The following is a 26,712-nucleotide window of genomic DNA, read 5'->3' as shown; positions in this document are numbered from 1 at the left end:
ATCGATTTTGGAGCCAAATGACCTTTCTAAAGACATTGGTATAAAAACTTGCCAGTGGAAGGAGGTACAGTAACTTTGGAAATGTACCGATTATGATGATTATGTGGCCTATTTAAGAGGGCCCCTTGGAAGTAAAGAGGAACAGTATTATCCATTTGTTGGAAACTATATTCCTAGAAGACCAACTAGCCCTAGAGGGACATTATTGAATTTGTAGGACTACTGCCTACAAACCAGTTGTCCAAAGAGTTGGTCAAGGAGTTGTTATCTAGACTTAAGGGCCTATTACCTGGGCACAGGTTGGGAGTTGGGACTATAAAACTCCAATTTATATCCTGATTAGATTCTAAGCTGTAGTGGAAAAATTACCAATTAGACAGCTAGGGTCTCAACTTGCTGGCTGAGGAAGCCATGTTAACAAAAGAGGCAATCATTCAACATAGATTGGTACTGGACTACCAGTTGACTGAAGAAGGAGTCTGTGGTAAACTGAATTTATCAAGTTGTTGTCTAAAGATAACCAGGGATATCAGAAAATTGGCACATGTTCCAATCCAAACCTGGACAAGCCCCTTTAGTACATTTTGGATGAATGGGTTTACTGGTTCATGATGGGAACATGATAGAAACATTTGCTGGGTATCTTACTATTGACCCTAAGTGGAATAATCCTATTACCTCTGTATGTCTCCTGTTTATGATCCAGTTTTTAACTCTAATAGTACAAAATTCTATCAGCAAATTAGGACTGGTGTATGGCTCTAATAATGAAGAGATAAAAATACTGATAGAAAAAGTCAATAGTCCTATCAAAGATGAGGATTGTGAATTAATTTGAGGAAGACACTGCTGGTGAAGTGTGAAGACAAACTTGTTATTAAAAAGAAAAGGGGGGGATGTTGAGGAGTGAAGGACGTTGTTGGTCTTCACAGGGTATGGAGGGGGGGCCCCTTTGAAATCCATTATAAAGGGAATAGCCCCAGCCAATCACAAAACTGGGAGAGTTCTCCTAATCCCATTCCAAAAGTGACAAACTAGATTAGAAGAAACTAGTACTTAACTGGTCAAGAGTAGCCTAGAGCCTTGACCTTCTCCTTTGCACATGCTCAAGGAGATCTATCTGTTCTTGCTCATTAATGAGCAGGGTGGGGTAATGTATAGGAACCAATGTTTCAATTAGATTTGTGACCCCAGCCTATGGTTGGCATGAAGGGGCAGCAACAAAGTCTTTCAAAGAGAATAAAAGAGCTTGTTTGTTGGTATTTCCCTGCCCCTCTCTCCCACCATGAGAGAGGTGTGCCATTTTAGTTAAGATATCTTAATAAAAATCATTTTAATCACAAAAAAAGAATGTAAAGATTGGGAAAGTTAGGGAGCTATGAGAAAGAGATTGTAAACTCCATTTCTCTTGATCCCGCCTGACCCTTAACATTTTGATAGTTAAAGCTCCTTCCAGACCCAAATTTATTCTTCATGCCATCAGTATTTTCAGGCTCCATCTAAACCTTTCTAGGAGACAGTGATTTGGACAAAATGACAGTCAAAGGCCCTTACTCAACCTCAGTTCTACCAGATTTGGCTCTTTACAATATATTCTTAAAATGGAAATTTATATGAAAGGTTACTTTTGAATTTCAACAGTTATTTACTCAAAGTCCATCAACTACAAACAGATTGCATGTACTTAAGTGGAAAAACTAGCTTACCTGAATCTTCTTAAGATTTTCATATAAAATTTTTATCCACTTAGAATACAACTTTATTTCCTTCTAAAATTGCCCTTATTTATAGCTTTTCAACAATTGTTCTATTTTGGTAGGCTTTTAACTTCAATTTACCTGTTAAACTCTTTTGAGAGGAATTTTGAAACATTGAATAAGTTTAATTGCAGTTGCATGTATACCTGCTGTGAACAAAACCTAAGACTTTCTCCAATCTACTCTTTATCATTTTTCACCCAGAAGACAGTCAAGATAGTCTACTATTCATCTGCAGGTCTTCCTGTATTCAGCATTAAGAACTGGGTCAGCAGTGAAAGAAAGTATAGAATGAAGAATAAAATACATGATGAAGAATAACAACAGAGAAATATTTGTCACAGATTGCCATATTGCTAGGCAAGTTCTTCCCTAGGAAATATTTCATCAGGTGAAATCATTTTAAAATTAATATTGACCAAAAGATACTCTGAAGATAGAGAATAGATGATGGGAATGAATAATAAAATGAAGAAGGGGAAAGAACCCATTCTACTCTTCTGCATGTTTGATGTTAACTAGATGACACAGTGGATATATTACAGGACTCAGAGTCAGAAAGAACTCATTTTGGGGCAGCTAGGTGGTACAGTAACTAGAGTACCAATCTTAGAGTCAGGAGGACCTGAGTTCAAATCCAACTTCAGACACTTAATAATTACTTAGCTATGTGACCTTGAGCAAATCACTTAACTCCATTGCCTTGAAAAAACAGACAAAAAGAACTCAGTTTAAATCTAGCCTTAGACATTTCTCACTGTGTTACCTTGGCAAGTCATGTAACTTCTGCTTCCTTTAGTTTCCTCGCCTATAAAATGGAATAATTATAATACCTAACCCTTAGGGTTGTTGAGAGGATAAATTGAAATGACACATGTAAAAACACAATAAACTTAAAGTATTATATAAATGATAACTATGATTATTATAGTCATGGACTCAGCATCAAGAGACCCTGGATTCAAATTCTACCTCTGATATTTACTAGCTATATGACCATCAATAAGTTGTTTAATCTCTCTGAGACTCAATTTCAAAATCTGTTAAGTGAAGATATTAGTAAAACCTACCTCACACAGTTGTTGAAAGATTCAAATGAGTTAATAACCTTCAAACTTTAAAGCACTAAGTAAATGTAAGTTACATTAAAGATCATTTAATGAAGCACCATTTTTTTATAGAATCAAGTTCTCTCTTTACCATGTCTAATATTTACTTTGCATAAAGCAGAGTTTCATGCATAGGAGGTTCTAAATAAATAATTGCTAAATGGATGGATGTTTTGTACTCTCTGTTGTCCAGGTTGCCTTCCCATATTCTGAAAACTCTGGGATCACATGCATCAAATTTGATCTGGGGTCTTGATCTCCAGAGGGGCGAGTTTCTCTCTCTGTCTCTGAACCCATCCCAGAGTAAAACTTCCAGGAACTATGGTTCATGTATAGGGTTTCCTCTTCTGTGGCTAACAGGGTCCCCTCTCACAAAAGTACTCTTTGTACAATATGGAAGGCAGGTATAGGATAGCTTTTATTTATCCCACCACAGAAATTGCATGATACACAAAGGACTTGCAGGTGCACATGAACAAATATTGGAACTATAAACACTCCAATAACCATTAGATTCATTAAGGTCCTCTGGGAGATAAAGACAATCTTATATTGATTAAACTCCCATTCACTGAGGTTCTAAACTGTCTATGAAACTCATGGTAACTTGATGCTGGGTTGGCAAAATCTCAATCTCCAAATGTCATTGCGCATGTCTCTTGTCCACCAGCTGCAGGGTAATTGTGTTGCTGCAACTTCTGCTCTAGAAATACCTTCTCTAAGAGACTAATACTTAAATTTCAAATTTAGAAATATTTGAGTTTTGGATTTATTACAAATTAATCAGAGATTAGTGATGAGAAGCTAACCAATGACTGGAGATTTCCGTTCTCTAGTTTCTGACTTGATCCCAAGAATGCAGTACCAGAGGCTGGAGTCAAGATGGCGACAAGAGAGGATCATCTCTTAGGTGCTCTCTAATAAATCTTCGAAACTAAGGACTCTAAATTTTCTAGAGACAGAACCCACAGAGGGACCCAGGGAGGTAGTTCTCCTACTCAAGGTAACCTGGAAAAGAGCAGAAAGGCTCTGCTTCTTGGAGTTGTAGGGGTGGCCCACCAGAGGGATGGCCCGCCCCAGCGAAAAAACTTCAGCCTCCTGGAGGCAGTCCCAGGGTGCTGGGAGCCACAGCTCACAGCAGCAGGGGAGTTTCCTGAGATACGCTTTGGGGAGCATCAGGCACAGATTAGGGGAACTGCGCGGGGGGACCTCTGCCAGAGCAAGCACATGAAGCCCAGCCCTCAGGGCACACAGCGAGCAGCATGGCCAAGGCAGTCCAGATCCAGGAAACATAAGGAGGCAGAGCTGGTAAGCAATACCCGGGGCATGAGCCCATTGAACTTAGGGAGGAGAGTGAAGAGAGACTGTGGAGCTCTACCCCTGGAACAGGATGCTGGGGTTCTGACCACATTCAGATCCTTATTGCAGTCTAAGCCCCCATAGAACAGCAGGCCTCCCCACCCCAGCCCCGTGGCAGAGGGGGGGCCCTTATGGTCATTCACAGACCAGGAGGGAGGACAGAGCCTCACACACTGAGACCCTTGTGGGAGTGTCCCAAAAGCTCAGGAAGCACCCCCAAAACAGTCTAAGGCTGGGAAAATGAGCAAGCAGAGAAAAAAAGGAACACCATTGAGAAATATTTTGCCTGTGAGCCCAAGAAAGATCAAAACACTCAGTCTGAAGATGAGGAAGCACAAGCTCCTGCATCTAAAGACTCCAAGAAAAACAGAAATTGGGCTCAGGCTATGACAGAGCTCAAAAAAGACTTTGAAAATCAAATGAGGGAGTTGGAAGAAAAACTGGGAAAAGAAAGGAGAGAGATGCAGGAAAAACAAGAAAATGAAGTCAGCAGCTTAGTCAAGGAAATCCAACAAAATGCTGAAGAAAATAGCATGCTGAAAACCAGCTTAGGTCAAATGGATAAAACAGTTCAAAAAGTTATTGAGAAGAATGTTTTAAAAAGCAGAATGGGAAAGATGGAAAAAGAGATAAGAAAGCTCTCTGAGGAAAATGAATCCTTCAGACAAAGAATAGAACTCAGGGAGATTGATGAATTTACTAAAAATCAAGACTCAATACTTCAAAACCAAAAGAATGAAAAATTAGAAGAAAATGTGAAACATCTCATTGAAAACAACAACTGATATGGAAAACAGATTTAGGAAAGATAATTTAAAAATTATTGGAATATCTGAAAGTCATGATCAGGAAAAGAGCCTTGCCATCATTTTCAAAGAATTACTACAGGAAAATTGCCCTTGATAACCTAGAAGCAGAGGGCAAAATAGAAATGGAGAGAATCCACAGGTCCGTCCCCCCACCGAGAAAGAGATCCCCAAAAACCAACCCCCAGGAATATTATAGCCAAGTTCCAGAACTCCGAAGTCAAAGAGTAAATATTACAAGCAGCCAGAAGGACACAATTCAAATATCATGGAGCCGCAGTCAGGATCACACAGGACTTAGCAGCAACTACATTAAAAGCTCATAGACCTTAGAATGTAATATACTGGAAGGCAAAAGAGCTTAGAATGCCGCCAAGAATCAACTACCCAGCAAGGTTAGAGTCCATAGTTTCGAAGATTTATGAGAGAGCGCCTAAGACACGAACCACTCTTGTCGCCATCTTGGCTCTGCCCCCAAAGATGCACTTTCAATGAACCAGGGAAATTTCAAATGTTCCTGTTAGAATGGCCAGAGCTGAACAGAAGGTTTGATCTTCAGATACAGGACTCAGGTGAAGCATGGAGATTGGAGGAGAGGGGGGAAAATATGAGGGACTTAATGATGATAAACTGCATGTATTCCTGCATAGAAAAATGACACTGATAATACTCATATGAACCTTTTCAGTTAATAGAGCAGGTAGAGGGAGCTTTTATAGTTGAAGCACAGGAGGAAAGCTGAATTTGAAGATAAAATATGGTATAAAAAGGTAGTCAATAGAAAAAAGGGAAATTTAATGGGAGAAAGAATAAAGGAGAGGGGGAAATAGGCCAAGATATTTCATATAATAAAATTTTTCTTTATTACAATGAGCTATTACAATGATATGGAAGGGGGGAAGACAAGGGGGAATGAGGGAACCTTTGCTCTCATCAGAGGTAGATAGGAGAGGAAACAGCATATATATTCAATGGGGTATAGACATCTGTAGTAAGAAAGAGGGGGCAGGGGACAGGGGGAAGGGGTGGGAATGTGAATGAAGTAGGAGAGGATGGACCATGGGGGGAGAGTGGTCAGATATAATGCATTTTCTTTTTTACGTCTTGCAAGGGACTGTGATTGGATGGCCTGTCTGGGACTATAGGGCCAGGTGGATGCTGGGCCTAAGGGGTGGTATGGGGGCTCAGAGTCTCTTGGTCCCAGGGCCAGGGATCTGTCTGCTGCGCCACTCAGCTACCCTACAGCAGAGTCAGTGAAAGGAGAGAGAAAATATAGTACATGGTAGTGGAGAAATACGAAAGGAGGGAGTTGTGATCAGCAATGGCAAAGGTGGAAAAATATGGAAGTAACTTTTGTGATGGACTTATCATAAAGAATGTGATCCATCCATGACAGAGTTGGTGGTGTTGGAACACAGACTGAAGCAAATTTTTTATTATTATTATTGGGGGGGGGGCAGGGCAAATGGGTCTGGGTGGCCTGCCTGGGGCTGCATAGCAGGGTGATCGTTGGGTGTCTGAGGCCAGATTCGGATCCAGGTGCTCCTGCCTCAAGGGCCAGTGCTCTCTCTGCCACCCAGCCACCCCTACTATTATTACTATTTTATTTTATTTTAGGTCTTTCTTTTCTTTTGTTTTGGTTTATGCAGGGCGGTGGGGTTGGGGTGGCTTGCATGTCACACAACTAGGTGATTGTTGGTTGTACGGGGCTGGATATGGACTCGGGTGCTCCTGGCTCCAGGGCTGGTGCTCCATCCACTGCACCACCTGGCCATACCTACAATTATTACTATTATTTTTTTATTTTAATTTTAATTTTTTTTCTCTCTCCCCTTTACTTTATTGCTCGAGTCTATATTTTTTGGGGGAGGAGGTATTTTGTTTACTCTTAAACAAGAATATTTTATTAATGTATAAAAAACATTGTTTGTACAAAATGATAATAAATAAATATTAAGTGAAAAACATAAAAAAATAAGAATGCAGTACCAGATCCATGTCCAAGTCCTTTCAGATCACATGCTCCCATTGCCTTGTGCTTCTTCAGAACTATTGCTATTCCTGGTGGAAGTGAAATAGGGAGAAATCTCCCTTCTCCCCATTTCCCCCATATAATTTCATTATGCTCTGGAAATCCAAGATAGTGAAAACTCTTCAAAAGGATCTAAAGGATGAATTGGTCCTTACATCATTCTTATACATCATAGACAGGGTAGTTCCTCCATCAAGAATCAGGTCTCCTGAGACTCAGTTAATCAATAAAGAAGAGACAACTCCAAACACAGCAGACCTATTAAAGGACCTTTATGCCACCTTTCAGCAAAGAATTGAAGACCTGTCTTTGTCATTTGGAAAAAGTTCATACCTTGTATCTCATCAGGTTGATTGATTATAAATCACAAAGTTTGCTATTACCAAAAATTACAATTATTTATAAATTTAATTTTTAAAATTTTCTCACTTCTTTCCCTCCATTATCTCCTTTTAATAATATTAAAAAAATATTGTAGTGAAACAAAAATAATTCACCCACTGGTTATGTGCAAAAATATACATACACATACATACATACACACAAATGTGTGTATATTTGTGCTCTGAATCCATTACTTCTCAGTCAGGGAGTGGGTAGTCTTTTCATCATGAAATTATTATTGGTCATTATATTATAATAGTTCTCAACTCTTTTAAAGTTATTTCTTTTTACAATATTGTTGTTATTTTATAAATTGTTTTCCCTGGTCTTCATTCTGCATCGATCTATGCAAGTTTTTCCAGGTTTTTCTCTGGAACTAACACCTTCATCATTTCTTGCATTTAAGTTGACTGGACAAATTGATTAGGAATTAATAAGCAGAACTGGCAGTGCTGGCATCTCAAGCACAAAGAATTTTTATGAAGAAAAAGTGGAGAGGGGGAAAAATCATAGTATGTGGTTGGAAACTTCTGAGCAATCAATTTAGTTTGGTTAGTTTGGTCAGAGAAGCAGTGAAAGAGTGGAAAATGTTGGTAGGTAAGAAAGCTTAAATGCCAAACTGAAGAATTTGGTCTTTATCAGGTTAAGCAACAAGAAACAACAGAAGATTTTTGATTAATAGGTGATGTGATCTGTTCCAGGGTACAGTCCTGTCTTCAAGGAATATATCATCTTCTTGTGGAGGTAAGATCCAAACTCAAAAAGCAAATCAAATATGATCTAGCACCAAAAGGAGTGGAATTAAGTTTAGAGAAGGTGAAGATACCTCTGTGATGAGCACCAAAAAAAAAAAAATAGGAAATACTTCAATAGATTAGTCAAGCAAAAGTCACAGCAGACTTTTCCTATACTTATTCCTATACTTCCTTTGATGAAGATGTTGCCAATTATTAAAAATTTAGAGATTGAAGACAGAAGATTTAAGGCCACTGAAAAAGCGAAGGAATTCGCAACTCTCTGGGTTGTTAAAACGGCTCAGGTTTTTATTATGGCAAGATACTGTTACAAAATAGTACATTGGTCAAAATTAGTAAGAAATCAGTAAGTACCCTGAAGGACAGTCAGGTGAAGCCTCTGTGTATTTGTGTGTGTGTTTGTGTGTGAGAGAGAGAGAGAGAAGAAAAGGGCAGGTATGGATGAGGCTTGGCTTAACCAGGTTGCATGGTGAGACCCCTGGGGCTCCACGTAGATTAAGGAACAAATCCCATCCTTTTAGGTGGGAGACTGGAAGAAGCAAGGTAACTTAAAGGGGCAGCATTTCTTGTTAAATACTCTTCTATGGTAGGTTGGACAGAGTGTGACTCTTGGGGAGTAGTCTTACACCTTGGACCAGGTATCTTCCATATTTGTCCTTCCTATTCTAAGGTGCTCAACCCCTAAATTCAATGTGTCATGCCAGCATCTAGGTCAAGGTTAAGTGAAGGGGAAAGTGGGGCAAAAAGATACAAAAAAACAGGGTCAAGGAGCTACAGGATACAATCAATAATCAAGGTCAGTTTATATCTCAGGGAAAACAGTCCTCCACAATCAACAAGATTTTAACAGCATTAAGGCTACATTCATAATTCTTTACATCATTTCCCTGCATCAAGAATACATGTGACAGAGAGCCAAACAATTTTTTAATTTTTTATTTATTTTAGGCAATGGGGTTAAGTGACATGTCCAAGGTCACACAGCTAGGCAATTATTAAGTATCTGAAGCTAGACTTGGACTCAAGTCCTTCTGACTCCAGGCCAGTGCTCCATCCACTGCACTACCTAACTACCCTCAAATAATTCTGAAAGTCAGGGTACTGTTTTTTTTATTATTTATTTTCATCCACATGTACATGTATTTAAGTTACAAAATTTCCTTCTACCCTCCCTCCCCCACCCCAGCACCAAACATTCAGGTTAGCATTGTACATACATATTTTTGACAAACATGTTTACAGGTTAGTTATTTTCAGTATGAGGAATTAGGATTAAGGGAAAGAGATACAGAAGAGACAATTTTTATAAAGTGTTCATCATATTCTGAAGGGGGCTTTTCTTTTGTGTGTGTTTTGCTTCGTTTTGTTTTTCTTCCTCTTGATGAGGATAACATTGTCCATAGCCAGTTTAAAAGTTGTCCTAGCTCTCTGAACTGCTGAGAGGAGCTGCTTTCATCAAGGTTGTTCATCTCACAATGTTGTTGTTAATGTGTACATTGTTTTCTTGGATCTGCTCCCTTTGCTCAGCATCAGATCCTGTAAGACATTCCACGCTTCTCTAGAGTCGGACCATTTATGGTTTCTTATAGAACAACAATATTCCATAGTATTAATGTACCATAACTTATTTAGCTATTTCCCCAATGGATGACATCCTCTCAGTTTCCAATTCTTTGACAATATAAAAAGAGCTGCTATGAATATTTTGGAACATGTAGGACTTTTCCCATTTTTTAAAAATTTTTTTCTTTTTTAGATTTTTCAAGGCAATGGGGTTAAGTGGCTTGCCCAAGGCCACACAGCTAGGTAATTATTAAGTGTCTGAGGCCAGATTTGAACTCAGGTACTCCTGACTCCAAGGCCAGTGCTCTATCCACTGTGCCATCTAGCCACCCCTCTTTTCCCATTTTTTATAATTTCTCCTGGAAAAATAGAATTGGTATTGTTGGGTCAAAGGGTATGAACAGTTTTATTGCTCTTTGGGCATAATTCCATATTGCTCTCCAGAATGGTTGGATCTGTTCACAACTACACCAGCAATGCAAGCATTCATTTCAAACTTAATTCCAATATTCCCATAAAAAGAATATAACTGATGGATGCTCCATCCTCTCAAGAAGTAGCTTTTGTGTACTATATAAAACCCACAAGTTTTATAGGCCTGCTGTGCTGTGAGGACAAGTATCACAAATGGAAGAGGTATATAAGTTAATTGATCTCACTATAACATTAGAGCTCACAGAGCAGCATTTTTGTTTCACTATTTGTTTCCCCCACTGAAATTAAGAGGTACCAGAAATACCGGAACTCCTGGGTGGCACAGTGGGTAGAATACCAGGTCTAAAGTCAAGATGAGTTGCAACCTGGTCTTCAGTACTAGCTGTGAGACTCTGGGCAAGTCACTAAACCCTATTTACTTTAATTCCTCATCTGAAAAAAATGAGCAGGAGAAGGAAATGGCAAATTATTCCACTATCTTTGCCAAGAAAACTCCAAATAGGGTTACAAAGAATTGGATATGATTGAAACCAATGAAAAACAACCCAGAAATACATAAAAGAACCTTACTTGGGGTCACTTGATGGTGATTCTTCTGTCCTGGATTAATAACTCTATTTTCAACTGTAATTAAATTATTAATTTTTATTATAAGTAGTTCATTAAAAAGATGGTGTTAATGGAGATACAATTTATAATATCTAGTGATTATAAAAAGTAAAAATTAAACTACAATTTTTTAAAGAGACTCTTTCACTTAGTGTTTCCTGGTCTTCTAGCATGTTTCTTTATCAAGCACCTGAAACTAGCCCCTAGTCTTCTGGAAACACTAAGATATGGGGCATCAGGGACCCTGGAGAAAATTTAAATGAATACATGGAACATTTGGAAAGAGGGTGTAGGGAGAGAAAAGGAGAAACTTCTTTCACAAAGTACTTTATGTAATACGTCACATAGTAGACGCTCTGTGATGTTTAAAAAGTTCAAGAGACATTGTTTAAGGATAATTAATCATTTTATTAATAATGTTAGCATTATTCAGTGGCATTCTGAAATGCCAAAGTTAACCATGGTGGTAGACTCACAGTTTATATGCCCTTAGAAATTTGGTGTTCCAGAGAGTGACAATCAACTCTGATTGGTTTACATGTAATGAGAGAGAATGACTATTACAATGAGGGACTGAACCTATTCTTAAGAACTTTGATTACATCATTTACTTCTAAATTACATCCAGCCTGGAGCAATCTAATCAAATAATTTATCTCCCTCTCAAACCTGAATAGAACACAATGGGCTTCCCCAATTTAGATTAAATTTCTTGTAAAACTGAATGAGACCTGACCAATTTGAATGAGAACTATAGAAAGGGGTGGGGCAGACCCTGGAATCTCTCCAAATCATTGCTTATAATAATTATTCCTCTCATTCATTTTGGTACATCTTCCTAAGTGCATTGATGGATGTCCAACTTCTTTATCAACAAGGCTAGTAGAAACATCACTGGCTCCAGAATCAAGGAATCTGGGTTCAAATTTCACCTCTGATATTTAATTTCTATGTGACTTTGGGCAACGCTTTCTCCTCTCTCATTGTCATTTTCCTCATCTGTAAATGAACTAGATGGCTCAGTGAATAGAACACTGGTCTTTGAGTCAGGAAGACCTGGGTTCAAAATCCAGCCTCAGACATTTACTATTTGTGCAACCCTGGGTAAGTCACTTAATCTCTGTTTGCCTTGATCCACTAAAAAAGGGAATGACAAATTACTCCAATATCTTTGCCAAGAAAACCCCAAGGACTGAAGGTCATGAAGAGTTGGATGTGATATTGAGTACTGAACCATGAGTTGGCTTCTGAGGTCCCTTCTATGCTGATTATGACATTATATAAAAGACAAGATTTGTTGAGGACATTGAAGAAAATCAGACCTGGCTTTAGACCCTTCTCCAGTCATATCCTTTCTCTATCCTTCCTTATTCCTGCAGATCTGACTTCCTAAACAAGGAGGCTTTGTTGATTATAGACTTCACTCTTTCTCACTGGTCCTGTTCCTTGGTTCTTAGATACCTGTATACCTCTGGCAAGGTAGAGACAGGAGTCACATTTGGCAATTGCATTTCCCACACCAAGCACATGCTTTCATACACACATACAAAGTGTTAATGTAAGACTAACACTTCTACTAAAGGACACAGAAAACTGTCTCAAGAATAAATCCTTCATCATAATATTTTGAATTTAATGCAACAGACATTTGCTAAAACTTTCTTTGGAACACAGATCTGTTTTGTTTTTTTTTGCAAGGCAAACAGGGTTAAGTGTCTTGCCTAAGGCCACACAGCTAGCTAATTATTAAGTATCTGAGGTTGCATTTGAACCCAGGTACTCCTGACTCCAGGGCCAGTGCTTTATCCACTATGCCACCTAGCTGCTCCTGGAAGGCAGATCTTTTGAAAATCTTTTGATTATCACCACAATAATTCAATTACACAGCTCCCTCATGGCAATGGGAGTTTTATAATATAATAAAACCCTTAAGGGCCTTCCATAGGATCATAGGATTAAAGTTGCAAGGAACCTCAGAGGCCACCTAGCTTATTCCCTCATTTTAAATGGAAAACTATGAAGACCAGGAAGATTGAGTTTCACAGAGGTAGTTGTGAAAAGTTGTTGTTGTTGTTTTCCTTCATTCTCAATGATGACCAGGAAGTCAGAAAGGTGATGCCACATCTTGCAAGTGAATAGGATTTAAGGGATTTAAAGTCATCAACCTTACTTTCTCTTCCAGAGCCATCTGGTCCAGTGGCAAGATAGAAATCAAGATGATCAGAGGTGGTCTAGGATGCTGTGGAAAACCTTGACCTCTTTAAGCTAAGGACTTTAACTCATGCCCATTCAGTGACTAAAGCTAAGTCAGAAATGAGGCAAAAAAAATGGCCTCTTTTACCTAGTTAAAAAAAAAATCAGTCTGGGAGGGAAAAATTCCAAAAGTTAGGACATGACTGAAACAATAACAATAACAATTATGTGATTCTAAAGCTAGAGTGCTTTGAAGTACATCAGAGATCTTTAGAAGACAGGTTTCCTAAACACTACTTTCCCCTTGTTGATTGTTGGTTCAATTTTAGTTGTATTCAACTGAATGGTGTGAACTCAAGATTCTTTACCTTGTCTTAGATGTGATTTTTTGGAAATGTCTTAGATGACATTTTTTTGGAAACTGTGTGGCTTCTCAAAGTTCTTCTTGAACTTCTATGGCTAGAATTTCTCACAATATTCTACAGATAGTCTGTCCAGGGCATGATTTAATGGTATTATAACCCTCCTAACCTTGTATAACTATATATCTCCAGTGCAGCTTAATTTTGCGTATTATTATTCAGTCATTTCAATCATATTTGACTCATGCTGACCTATTTAAGGGTTCTTGGCAAAGACACTATAGTGGTTTACCAATTCTTTTACAGGTAAGGAAATTGAGGTAAACAAGATTAAGTAATTTACTCAAAATCTTACAATTAGTAAATGTCTGAGACTGGATTTGAACTCATGAATATGAGTCTTCCTGATTCTAAGTCTAGTGCTATATCCAATGTACACCTAGCTGCCCCTTTTTGAATTAGTTTTTTTTTTAAGTAACACTATTGAGTCATGAGTTTACAATCCACTAAAACCCTGAGATTTTTTCAGACTTCCAATTAAATATACTTTCTTCCAATGAAGTTGAGCTTTTGAGTTGAAGTGAACGATTCATCTTTTGGATTCAGTTCAATGTTTTAACCTATATTAAGATCTTTTTCATCTAAATCTGACTTCTAGTTTGCTAAATATATTCTATAAATTTCTAAACATCTTATAAAGAAGCCAGTGATAAAACACATTTAAAAACAATCACATAAAACCAAACCTAGATGCCTTGAGTACTCTACCAAAATGTCAGTCACTAAACATTTATAAAACTCCTACCATGTTTTGGGGCTAAGATCTGGGGGGGGATACAACAAAAGAAGCAAAAAAACAGTTCCTGTCCTCAAGGAGTTCACAGTCTAATTGGGGAGACAGCAAGCAAACATTTATGTACAAGCAATCTTTAAATAAAATAGTAGGAAATAATTTAGAGAGGGAAGACTGGAGAATTATAAGAGTTTGGGAAAGACTTCCTGTAGAAGATGGGATCTTAGTTGGACCTAAAGAGGTCAGTAACCTAAGGTTACCTAAGCTTTAGAGGAAACCAGCAATCTAAAAGAATTATCTAAGAGAGATAAAAACTTAAAGCACTGCCCATTTACATCATATTATGAAAGGAAGAATGGAGAACTGGATTGTGAAGGGAGGGAAAACACAAAGGTCATGACTATTTAAAATGGAGGAAAAGATTAGAAAAGGATAAATTTTGCACTTCCAAATCTTTCCTTACCATACTTCTTCAGATTAGCCTTGAAGTTTTGGGGCCCATTGTCAGTATTTAAATAACATAAATATAACTTTCCTTTCTTCATATTGCTCTCCAGAGAGAAGATGGGGAGAAAAGTGTCAAAAGAACATGGGAAACATTCTTCCTTCCTGTGTGTTCTGGAAGAAAATGGATCACTATGAATATTTTCAAGGGGCAAACAGATAAATAGTGTCATTTAACTTAGGTTGCTATGTTTTCTGTTTTGCTTTATTTTTAAAATCAGGAATGGCTTTCTTATGACATTTTCCACCCAGGATTAGGACCATTATAATCAATCCAATTGTCCAGGTCAGTAGTTGACAGGAGATTTAGTCAGGGAAAGGACAAAAGAAAATGAGGAAAGATTGCTTCTCTCTCCTCCCTCCCTTCACCCACCCCAATTTGTCTTCTGCTCTTTAGCTTCCAACTAAAACATTCTCCCAAAGGGAGACAGAATATTAGAGGTTGAAATAATTGGGTCTCTTCAAATGTCAAAACAGACATTTTCCTCTAAAGACAGATGACAACTTCTTTAAATGTGCTGAGTTTTTATGTCAAATTTTTAGGTACAAAAGAAAGAAAAACACCTGAAATGCTAACTAGTGGGTCATTAAAAACTAAAGACAAAGGGCAACCCAAGCAGACTGCCTGCTGTTTTTTTATGAGAGTCCTACACAAAGGGAATACCTGTGAAAGACTGTATATCTCCTGCCCCCATTAAAACAAAGAAAGATTTAGAATTCTGTCTTTCCTAAAAGGGGCAGGGATCCTATTGTTTCTTTCCAGGCTTCTGATCCCTGGACATCTGGTTTTCCCTCATACTCCATCTGGCTAAGCTGAAGGTCCTGAAGATAACTTTTCCAAAGCTAAAAAGGAAAGGGGCAAGGTGCTCATACTTCTTTTTTTTTTCTTCAGTTATTTTAGCCATGTCCAGCTCTTCATGACTTCATTTGGGATTTTCTTAGCAAACATACCATTTGCTTCTCCAGCAACTTTTTTCCAGATGAGGAACCAAGGTAAATAAGGCTAAGTGACTGAGGCTAGATTTGAACTCAGGAAGCTGAGTCCTACCTCCTGGTAGCACCTGTCCATTATATTACTTAGCCACCCACTAGTGCTTTTGTCTTACTAGTACTCAAATGTCCTCTTTGTAGAATTAGAAAGAAAAAATAATCCATATTTGAATCCAAAGGAGATTATTACATTCTAGGAATTTATATTAATCCCTTTCCATTTGATAATTTCATCAAAAAATCAGATAAAATAAATATTTGCAAACTACACACAACAGACAAAACACTTTAATAGTCAAGACATTTAAAAAAAAATCTTCCCTTAGAGAAGTTTGCATACCAAAAGGATCAAAAAATACTTTTTGGGGAGCTATTTTGCATATGTGGCCTTATAGAGAAGTCTTTGGTATTATGGGGGACATGAGGGGGGTAAAAGACAAAAATCCTGTTACAATAAGTAAGGTATATACATATACAAAGTTAACTAATCACATGCCACTGCTTGGAATGGAACTCAGTAGCTAATCCAAACCTTAAGAGAATCTTCAACAAGTGATCATATAGCTTTTACTTCATAACTTTTAATGGGGAGGAAGATGCCACCTCCCTTGGTATCCCATCCCACTTTTGGATAATTGATGCCTTCCCAGTTCTAATTGCTAGAAAATTTTCCTTATATGGAGCCTCAATTCCACCCTTTGCTCAGAGTTCAGTCAATAAATCTAATCTTTTGTCCAAATGCCAGTTTTACAAATACTTGAAGACATCAGACATGCTCCCCTTGAACCTTATCTTCTCTAGTCTAAATATGACTAATTTCTTCAAATGATCTTTATTTGTTATGTACTAGAGGCCCTTCACTATCTTTGGACAGACTCCAGCTTAACAATGTCCTTTCTCCGGGGTTGGTAGGTGGCTCAGTGGATAGAGCATGCCATCTGGAGTCAGAAGGACCTGAGTTCAAGTGTGCCCTCAGACATTTGATTCTTACTAGTTGTGTGTGACCTTGGGCAAGTCACTTAACTCCATTGCCAGATCCCCCCAAAAACTCAAATGTATGACAACTTTTCTCTATTAAATTTCATTTTATTTCAGTTGACCCAAATGTTCTAGGTTGTCAAGATCTTTTTTGGATTTTGAGTCTCATCCAGTGGGGTTGGATGAAATCTAGGTGACAGAGGATAGAATGCCAGGTCTGGAGATAGGAAGATTCACTTTCCTGAGTTTAAATCTGACCTCAGGCACTTACTAGTTATGTGACCTGGACAAGTCACTTAACCCTATTGCTTCAGTCTCCTCACCTGTCAAATGAAATGGAGAAGGAAATGGCAAGCCGTTCTAGTATCTTTGCCAAGAAAACTCTAAATGGGGTCACAAAGAGACTGACTGTATAACAACAACAACAAGTTTCCTTTCTGACTCTAAATTTATGATCCTAAATTCTTCTAAATTTTGTCCTCTGCATATTTGTTAAGTATATATTTTTCCCTTTAAATTAGCAGTCAAAATATCAAAGACATTAAAGACAATCATTATTCCCTGAGGCACAACAATGGAGATATCCAAAGTGCCCAATGATAGAAATCAAGAAAGGGATAAATCACTGAGGTTTAGGGTGACTGCAGAAAGTTTAGAATCTGAATGTCAGCTTTAAGTGGAATTTAAAGATTACCCACTTCAACTCCCAGATTTTACAAAGAGGCACAGAGAAAGGAAGTGAGTTATCCAAAGTCCCACTTTGGAATAGATAGAAATGTAGAATGAGGAAGTTTCTGATGGGTAGAGAAGTGGGAAAACAACATTCCTTAGAAAAGAGGAATGAAAAGGTGAAGGATGAAAGGTGCATTCTGATGATCTTTGGTTATTTCAATCATGCCCCATTCTGTGTGATCCCTTTTGGGGTTTTCTTGGCAAAAGATACTAGAATAGTTTGTTTCCTTCTCCAGTTTATTTTACAGATAAGGAAACTGAGGAAACAGTTAAATGATTTGTCCAGAGTCACTCAACTAGCAACTAGCAAGAATCTGAGGTGGATTTGAACTCAGGACCTTATGCTATTTAGCTGCCCCTCTTTTAGAAAAGGTACAAGAAATAAATAATTTCAATAGTCCAAAGTTGTTTTTTGTTCATACTTATAAGATTGGGAAAAAAACGTTTCATTACCTAATCAAACTTTTGGGAAAACAATGTTCAGTATGAAAAACTTTCCAAAGGCCTAAATGATTTCTTAATACTGAGTCAAAGTTAATGAGTGGAACTTTGTTCTTTCATAGTAAAGAATAAGGTGGATAGGTAAAGGCTAGAGATCTTTGATTATTCCACTTGAAAGCAGTACTACTCCCTTTTTCTAAAACCTGATTAGATAAGGGTAATGATCAGCCTAAGGGAAGGAAAAAGTCTTAGATTAATGCAGTTAATAGAGGTATTTCTTGGGTTCACCTCTGATCATTAGAAAGAACAGATGTGGTGATAAGATTTTCCTGGATTTTTTTCTTTTTGTTTCAAATTCATTTTTTTAAAGGATGGAAGGGGAAAGGGAAGAGAGGAGTGTAAGGAAGGAAATATGTATTAATATCTCTTTTGAAAAAGGCAGCTCAGGGCGGCTAGGTGGCTTAGTGGATAAAGCACCTGCCTTGGAGTCAGGAATACCTGGGTTCAGATCTGGTCTCAGACACTTAATAATTATCTAGCTGTGTGGCCTTGGGCAAGCCACTTAACCCCATTTGCCTTGCAAAAACTTAAAAAAAAAAGGATAGTTCTTAGGAAAACGGAATGAGGAGGGGAATAGGGAAAATCTGGGTGAAATAAAAAACAAAAATTTTTAAAAATCTATTTTTAAAAGAATTGACTGGCTACAAGAAAGTGAAACTCTAATGTGTTTGACATTTTAAGTGACTAATGTTCTGCACAACATTAGCTGAACTTTCACATGAGTTATGCAGTTATCTCACTGAAAGATTTTTGTGTTTGAGAATGATGTCAATTGTAAATAACTTATAAATACTTCATCAGAGAGGGACTTTTGATTGCAATATGGATTTCTGTCCATTTGATTTCTTGCTCTAAGGAGAAATGCTTAGAATTAGAATAATTTCATGAATAAAATTGTGTATTGCAGGCTTATTATCAAAATGTAGAGCTCAGTTTTTTTCCTTAAACATTGTAGTGTTTATTTTTTATCAGTTTGAGTTTTTAAGAGTCTATTGTGTTAAGCATTTCTTATTTGTTCGGGAAATCATTGTCCCATACCTGCTTTACAACATACATGAAATACCTTTCTACTTCCTATTTTGGGCGAGCCTAGCTCTGAAACCATACTTTTAAGTTATAAACAGATCTACACTGGGTCACTGGGGAAGAGGCAAAAAAGAACAAGAGGGGAATAAAAAAGATCCTAATTACTATTATTAGAAGCTAGGCAAGTAGGTGGTTCAATGGATAGAGCACTCATCTTCCTGTGTTCAAATCTGGTCTCAGACACTTCCTAACTGTGTGACCTTGGGTAAGTCACTTAACACTGAGTTTTCACATCTGTAAAATGAACCTGAGAAGGAAATGGCAAACTGCTCCAGGATCTTGGCCAAGAAAATCCTGAGTGACTGGAAAAAGCAACTCAACAGCAACAAAGAGATCCATAGGAGTGAATCCACAGAAGTGATTTATATAGCTATCTTGTATGGATCCAGAAATGGAATCCCTTTGTGGAAGTCTGGAGAGTAGATGGAGCACCAGAACTTCTTGAGTCATAACTGATAATTCCATATGATATTGTGCACATTATTTTTATCTTTCAATACGAGTTTATTTCAATTTCTTTTTGTTTTACAATATTTTATTTTTCCCATTGCATGTCATAAATATGTAATAAGTACACATAATATATACACGTTATAAAAGTCAACATTCATCCACAAACACATGCATATTTTTAAATTACATAACTTTTTTATATAGCTACTTGAGTTCAGTTCTGCCTATGAGGAGAGAGAGAGAGAGAGAGAGAGAGAGAGAGAGAGAGAGAGAGAGAGAGAGAGAGAGAGAAACAACCAAGCAGCATTGACTAGGCCATGGTCAGAGAAGACTATGGCCCTGAGCTGAGTCCAGTTCACGTTTTTATGACTTGTCTCTCATCCAGAGGGCAAAGGTGAATTCCCTTCCTCCATACTGGACCTAGAATTAGGTACAGGGTAAAACCTAAAGAAATCAGGATACAAATTTTACATTAAACAGTGACTCAATGGTACATCAAGAATGGGGAGGGTCTCCACTTAATCTTAAAAAGATTACAATTGTTTCTGTTACAATCTTAATTCTATGCTTCTAGTCAATTTACATCTCAAGAGTAATGTCTGAGTCAATTTACATCTCCACCCAATTTTCTTTGTTACATTCACAATTCTCTTCATCTTACCCCCCCCACCCACTTCCACCCTCCCTTCCCACCTTCCTCCTCCCCTCAGCCAGGAAGAGTCTGGTAAATACTGTACATATTCAGTTGGTTTAACATTTTAACAGATTAATCATTTTCTATATGAGGATTAAGGGAAAACAAAGAAAAATCATTAGATAAGAAAAAAAAGAGAAAAATTTTAAATGTTGTGTGTTATTTCAAATTCGGTAGGATTTGTTTGTTTTTCTTCCTCTTGATGTGAATAGTATTGTCCATATCAGGTCTCCTAGGGTTGTTCTAGCTCTCTGAACTGCTGTGAGAAACTGCATCCCTCAAGGTTGATCTACTCACAATGTTGTTCATAATGTGTACAATGTTCTCTTGGTTCTGCCCCCTCCACTTCTTGAGCAAATTATTTATCCTCTTTGGGCCTCAGTTTCCTCCTGTGAATGGAATTTATGATTAGTTCCAATGATCTCCAGACTCTTAACATTCTGTGATTCTATACTTGGGTCCAGTCCCAACAGATCCTTAGGAATAGACTTATAAAACACAAAAATATCTTAATGAAAAAAGGTTGAAATGGAATCATAGACCAGTACCCTAACCTTCCTTTTTTCCAGTGAACTTTCCCTGCCCTTTTCTTCCTTGAGGGAAGGAACCATCCCACATTTTCTTTGGATCCCCCAAAGTCTGGCACATTGGAAATACTTAATGAATCCTTAATGATTGATTGATTGATTGAATGCCTTCCAGCCAAATAATGTAAATAGGAAGTTTCACACTGCTAAGAGATGGAAAGAGGTAGAGAAATTAGGAGAGGAAAAAAAAAAGGAATTCAATGTAATTCATTGAGAATTTATTAATCACCCATTTTAGAGATCCTAAATCTAATCTCTAACACTAGCTATAGAACAGGGGACAAGTAGCACTGACCTGCTATTGCATTTGTGGCCTTAAAGGCCACTGGTTTGGGAGTCAAAGAATCTGGGTTCAAATTCTCCCTCTGACTTTTATTTCATGTGTGAATTTAGGTATCACTAACTTCTCTGGGACTCAGTTTCCTTATCTGTAAAATCAAGAGTCTGGAGTAAATGAACTCCAAGTTTCCTTCTAATTCTAAATTCTGTTATGCATAGTTTTGGAATCAAGTTAAATACAACTCTCCTGAGTGAAAATACTGTGTGCTTTCTAACATACTTGCAACTAAAAAGAATGAATAAATTTGATGCATATCAGTACCAAGGTAAAATGATTTGTTCTTGCAGAACAAATGAGAGACAAGAGATCAAGTTGACAATTTAATATTCTCTATTTATGCTTTACCAGGCTGTTGTATGCAAAGGACTAAAGGACTGCTGAAATCCTTCCGAGGGGTCCAGACAAGCTTTTGAGTGTCACTTTTTTCCCTTTGAGGTGTAGACAGAGTCAGAACTAAGAAAAGACAAGGTGCCAAGAGTGCAATGGACATTGGGGAGCATTTTAAAAAATCTTTTCAATTATAAAAGTTATATACTTACTGCCAGTAAATTTTGCTTTCATGGCATTTATTCTATGACAATTATAGTTAAGAGAAGAAGCATATAATAGAAACATATAGAGAGTTGAGGTCAAGATCAAGATTAGGCCATGCCCATTGGTGTAGAGTTTCTTGGATGTACCTGGGATTAACCTATCATTCCAAGATATTTCAAGGCCTCTGACAAGGTTAGAGAGACCCTATGGGAGTTGACTCATAGGACTTCAACTCTTAAACCCTAATAGAAGCATTGTGGTATAGAGAAGTCGGAAAACCAGGGTTCAAATCCCACCTCTGACATTTATTTATATGTGTTACCTGTCAATTAATTTTCCTTGCAGTAGTTGGCCTCATCTGTGAAACAGGAAGTTGAATTATGGCTCTAGAAATCCTTTCTAGCTCTTGGTCAAGGATTTTGCTGGCCTATTGTTGATATTTGTCCTATGAACCACAGTATTTTGGGGATTATAACACAAATTGGTTGTCTCTAACAAGGTCTACTCCTTAGCACTCTACTTTCAATTTAAAGATGTCATTGTCTCTTTCTCAGTCTGTGGCACCAAAGACAGATGTTTCTTTTGGCAGGTGTTCTGGTTTGCTGATTCATAAAGGTAACACATTTTCTTTCTCCTTTGGCAAAGTGATTTTCTGGTTGTAGCATGAAAGGTAAGGGTTATAAGTTTTCTTGTTTTTTTTTTAATAATGAAAAGCTTCTGAATCATTGAGAGCTTCTTGTATGAATCTTTATTCAGAGGTAGGTGGAAAGATGACTAATGGATGAGGAGGCTTTATCATCAAGGTGCTCTTTTCATTGTAGAAGCTGCTTTTTATTCCCCAGTAATTACCTCTTTCCACATATTCTTGTCATACAGGGTGTGTAGATCATACATATTTCACCACATGAATTGTGGTTTTTAAATTTATAACCACCAGATGTTTGAGATATTAGGAATTTCTAAGATCATTCAGTCCATGATGCTACCACCCCTCTGATTTTGTAGAATCAGAACCCAAGATCCAGAGAAAGAAGCAGTTACTTGCCAAAAAGTTAGCCAGTCTAAAAGCAAGGAAAAAAGGAAGTCTATTCATTTATTCATTAAATCATACAACAAATATAAAAAATATCTACAAAGTATAGTGGAAAGAATGGAAAGTTATAAATAACATTTTTATTCATTCATTCAACAAATATTTTAAAAGTATCTACACAATATAGCCAAATTTTTAGGTTTAGAACTCTTCCAGTTAAAAGCTATGTGACATTGGACAAATCTCTTTATCTCTTTCGGCCTCAGTTTCCTCTATTGTAAACCTCCAAGTTCCCTTATAGCTCTAAAACTTTCAGTCAAAGAACAATATAGATTAAAGGCTCTCTAAAGTCCCTTCTAACATTTTGTGATAAGAATTATACTAGATTCTAACTACCAGACTTTTTTCCCCCCTCCCATTATAATTCATTTCCTGTCTGTACATGCCAGAGATGACATGAATTCTTCAGAGAGCCTACCTAGAGATGAGATTTTGAACCAGGTGTTTATATGTGAATTTGCTTTCTTAGAATATGAAGCATATCTACATTTAGAAAACCCAGCCAATTCAACTAAAAGTAATTTTCCCTTTGTCCAAGAAAAAGAGAAAAAAAGAGTTATAATATTTTTAGAGCCTGCCAGGCTGATAAGATTGCAAGCACCACATTTAAACTTTGCATACATTTCTAAGAGGATTGTAGGCTAATAAAAGCCTTGTATCTGGGAGGAGCCTCTAAAAAGTCATCTAGAGTCTAGACTGGCTTCCTGGCTCCTGGTGGGACTTTGCTGAAAACACCTCAGGCAGGAGGCAATTTATGCTAATTTGAGAGCTTTCTAGGCTATGATTGTACTTTATGCCACAGGGTTACTGGGAAGATTAAGTGAGATAATATATATATATATATATATTTCTATAAATATCTATATAACATTTTACAAATCCTAAATTATTATATAAATGTCATAGATTACCATTATCATTATTTTTCTTTCCCAAACAAGTCTATCATAACAGGGTTTAACAGTCTCATTGGTTGGAAGTAACTGATTTAACCATTCTCTACCTCCAATTCAGGCTTTGTCCTATACATACCAGATATTTGAATATCACTATCTAGTTTTATGCCACTAATTCCTGCAGCTTTCACTTATTTACCTAATTCCTTTTAAAAAACCCTCATCTTAAAGCTTGTCTATCATAGCTATCATATAAATTTAAAAAAATTCTCTTTATCTGTCAAGTTACAAAAAATTTTCCCATTCTGAATCTTTACTCAGCGCATACACCCAAAACACTATATATCTGAAGGTCACTTTTTGAAAAAAAATTGTTCCTACAACAAGACTCAGGATTTGAAGTTTCAAAGGCCTACATGAACCCAAAATAGGTATACCAAAGTTCATGCATATTATTCATAGTGGAGCTCTCCATGCTTTCCTCTGCATCTATTTTCTCTTATTCTGGTCACAGTTATTTCCTTTCCCAGGTAGATTAGGCATGAGAATTCAGAGATATATTGATCTGGGGGCAGTTAGTTAAGGGACAGACATCAAAATGCTTTATCAGGGTTTAGATGAAGAGGACTTTAAGATCTCATCAGCACTAAATCTGTTTTTAATAGTCCCTAAAGGCCTAAAGGTATCCTTTTTTTTTTTTTTACAGTGGCATAGTTGTTTGTCCTTCATTCTTGAAGAAGTCTATGACATCAGGGAGGTGATGCCATGACGGGTGGTGGACTGTGCAAAATCACCAGTTTCAATTTACTTTCTACTGTAAAGGTCAGATATGAATAAATATGACTGGAGATGGTCTTGGATTCAGTAGGGAACCTTGATCTTTTTAAGTTAGGGGGTTTAACAGGTCTCAGTTTAACTGAGGCAACAATCACTCAGTGATTAAGCCTAGCTAAGAAATAAGGCAAAGAACAGCCACTTTTACCTAGTTCAAAAAAACCCAAAACCAAATCAGGAAGGGAAGACCCTCACGGTTTCTCAGTAATTAAGATAGGTTAAAAAAAAAAGTAAAGAAAACCAAAGAATGGCCTCTTTTGTAGTCAAAAAATAATAATTTAGAGGGGGAAGATACTCAGGGTTTCTGGCCAAAACAGAAACATTTGCTACTTACATCACATTGTGGTCTGGGACCTATTGTTGGGCAATCAATGATAGAGTTATTTGGGGCTTATACATTTCCAAGACATCTTAGCATGCTTCAGTGTTCAAAATTTCTTTTCTTTTTTTGGGGGGGGGAGAAAGAAAGAGGGGGAGAGAGAGAGAGAGAGAGAGAGAGAGAGAGAGAGAGAGAGAGAGAGAGAGAGAGAGAGAAGAGGAAGGAAGAAAGAAAGAGAAGGAAGAAAGGAAGGAAAGATAGGAAGGAAAATTTAGTAAGAAAGGAGAAAGAAAGGAAACTAAGAAAGAAGAAAGAAAGAAAGAAAGAGAGAGAAAGAAAGAAAAAGGAGGGGAGAAGGAAGGTAGGCAGGAAGGAAAGATAAAAGAAAAGGAAAGATAGAAAGGAAGGAATATTTAGTAAGAAAGGAAGGAAGAAAGAAAAAGAAAGGAGAGGAAAGAAGAAAAGGAAGAAAGAAAGGAGGGAGGGAAGAAGGAAGGCAGGCAGGAAGGAAAGTTACAAAGAAAAGAAAAGATGGACAGGAAGGAAAATTTAGTAAGAAGAAAGAAAGAAAGGAAGAAAGAGGGGCAGCTAGGTGGCATAGTGGATAAAGCACTGGCCTTGGAGTCAGGAGTACCTGGGTTCAAATCCAGTCTCAGACACTTAATAATTACCTAGCTGTGTGGCCTTGGGCAAGCCACTTAACTCCGTTTGCCTTGCAAAAAAACCTAAAAAAAAAGAAAGGGAGGGAGGGAGGAAGAAAGGGAGAAAGAAAGAAAAGGAGGGAGGAAAGAAAGGCAGGCAGGAAGGAAAGAATAAAGAAAAGGAAAGATAGGAAGGACAATTTTAGAAAGATAAAAGAAAGAAAGAAAAGGGAGGGAGGGAGGAAGAAAGAAAGAAAAGGAGGGAGGGAAGAAGGAAGGAGGGAAGGCAGGCAGGAAGAAAAGATAAAAAGACAAGGAAATATATAAAGGAAGAAAGAAAGATGGAAAGATAGGAAGAAAGAAGGAAAATAAGAAAGAAAAAACAAATTGGCTTTCAAATTGTCACAGAAACAGATATGTGCAATACTCATCGGGGATTATCAACATTTACTATACTATTTATGAACCTGATTAATGTACTCTGATTATGAAGTCGGGGTATGTTAGAAAATTATCAAAATAATTCAAATAAATTAAAGTTTAGTGTTTTAAAGAATTAACTTAAGAGCCACCTACATTCCTGTGAAAAATAGTAACAGATTTGGAATGACAAGACCAGGCCTTAAGTCTTTGGGATGCTACTTTCTAGCTCTTTAACAGTCCTTGGTATTATAAATTGCTTGTGAATACTTAAATGTTTTTTTTAAGACATCTTAATAAAAAGGCACACCTCTCTCAAGGTGGGAGAGGAGCAAGGAATCCCAGAAACATTAGGTTCTTTTATGTTCTTTGAAAGGCTTTGTTCCTGCCCCTTCATGCCAATCATAGGCTAGGGTCACAATCTAATTGCTACATTGGTCTCTATATGTTTTCCCCTCATTATACTAATGAGCAAGAATAGCTACCACCTTGAATATATGCAAAGGAGAAGATTGAAGACCCTAGGTTAGTTTAGAACTAATCTCAGTTTTTGATCAGATTGAGGCTAAATCTTTTGATTTTAACTCAGTACCTGCCCATAGACAACCATATAGGCAGACCCCAGTCTTTGTAATGTAAACTAACAATTTGCCCTTCACATTCTTGTGGAACTCAAATACCCCCATATTTCTCACATTTGGTCAAATATCTTTACCATTTGGGGACTGAAATGACAGTGCTTGCATTAACTATCTTATTGTGAAGATATTCATAAAATACTTGGCAAACTTTAAAGTATTACAAAAATTCAGTTATTACCTATTATTAGAAACTGTTTTTATAATGAAATTTTGCTTATGTGGATTTAGAATAAATGTAAGCATCAACTATTTCAACAATGATAATAATAATAATGATGAAATTAGTAGCATTTATATGAAATTTTAAGGTTT

At 37.2% G+C, this 26,712-nt stretch overlaps 1 protein-coding gene across 3 annotated transcripts in view; it reads left to right on the top strand.

The window, feature by feature from the left end:
- Positions 1-26,712, top strand: part of ADGRF1 (adhesion G protein-coupled receptor F1) — a 344,581-nt gene that overhangs the window by 163,652 nt on the left and 154,217 nt on the right. The window contains exon 1 of one of the 3 annotated variants that reach the window (XM_074237132.1): positions 23,576-24,367. The exons of the other annotated variants lie outside the window; for them this stretch is intronic. The gene's annotated coding sequence lies outside the window, so the exon portion shown is untranslated. Of the gene's footprint in view, positions 1-23,575; positions 24,368-26,712 lie in introns of those variants that run through there. 3 annotated transcript variants of the gene reach the window in all.

The sequence above is a fragment of the Macrotis lagotis genome, chromosome 5, assembly GCF_037893015.1.
Source record: "Macrotis lagotis isolate mMagLag1 chromosome 5, bilby.v1.9.chrom.fasta, whole genome shotgun sequence".
NCBI classification, from domain to species: domain Eukaryota; kingdom Metazoa; phylum Chordata; class Mammalia; order Peramelemorphia; family Peramelidae; genus Macrotis; species Macrotis lagotis.
The sequence above is the reverse complement of the archived record's forward strand: the minus strand, read 5'-3'. Positions and strand labels throughout refer to the sequence as shown.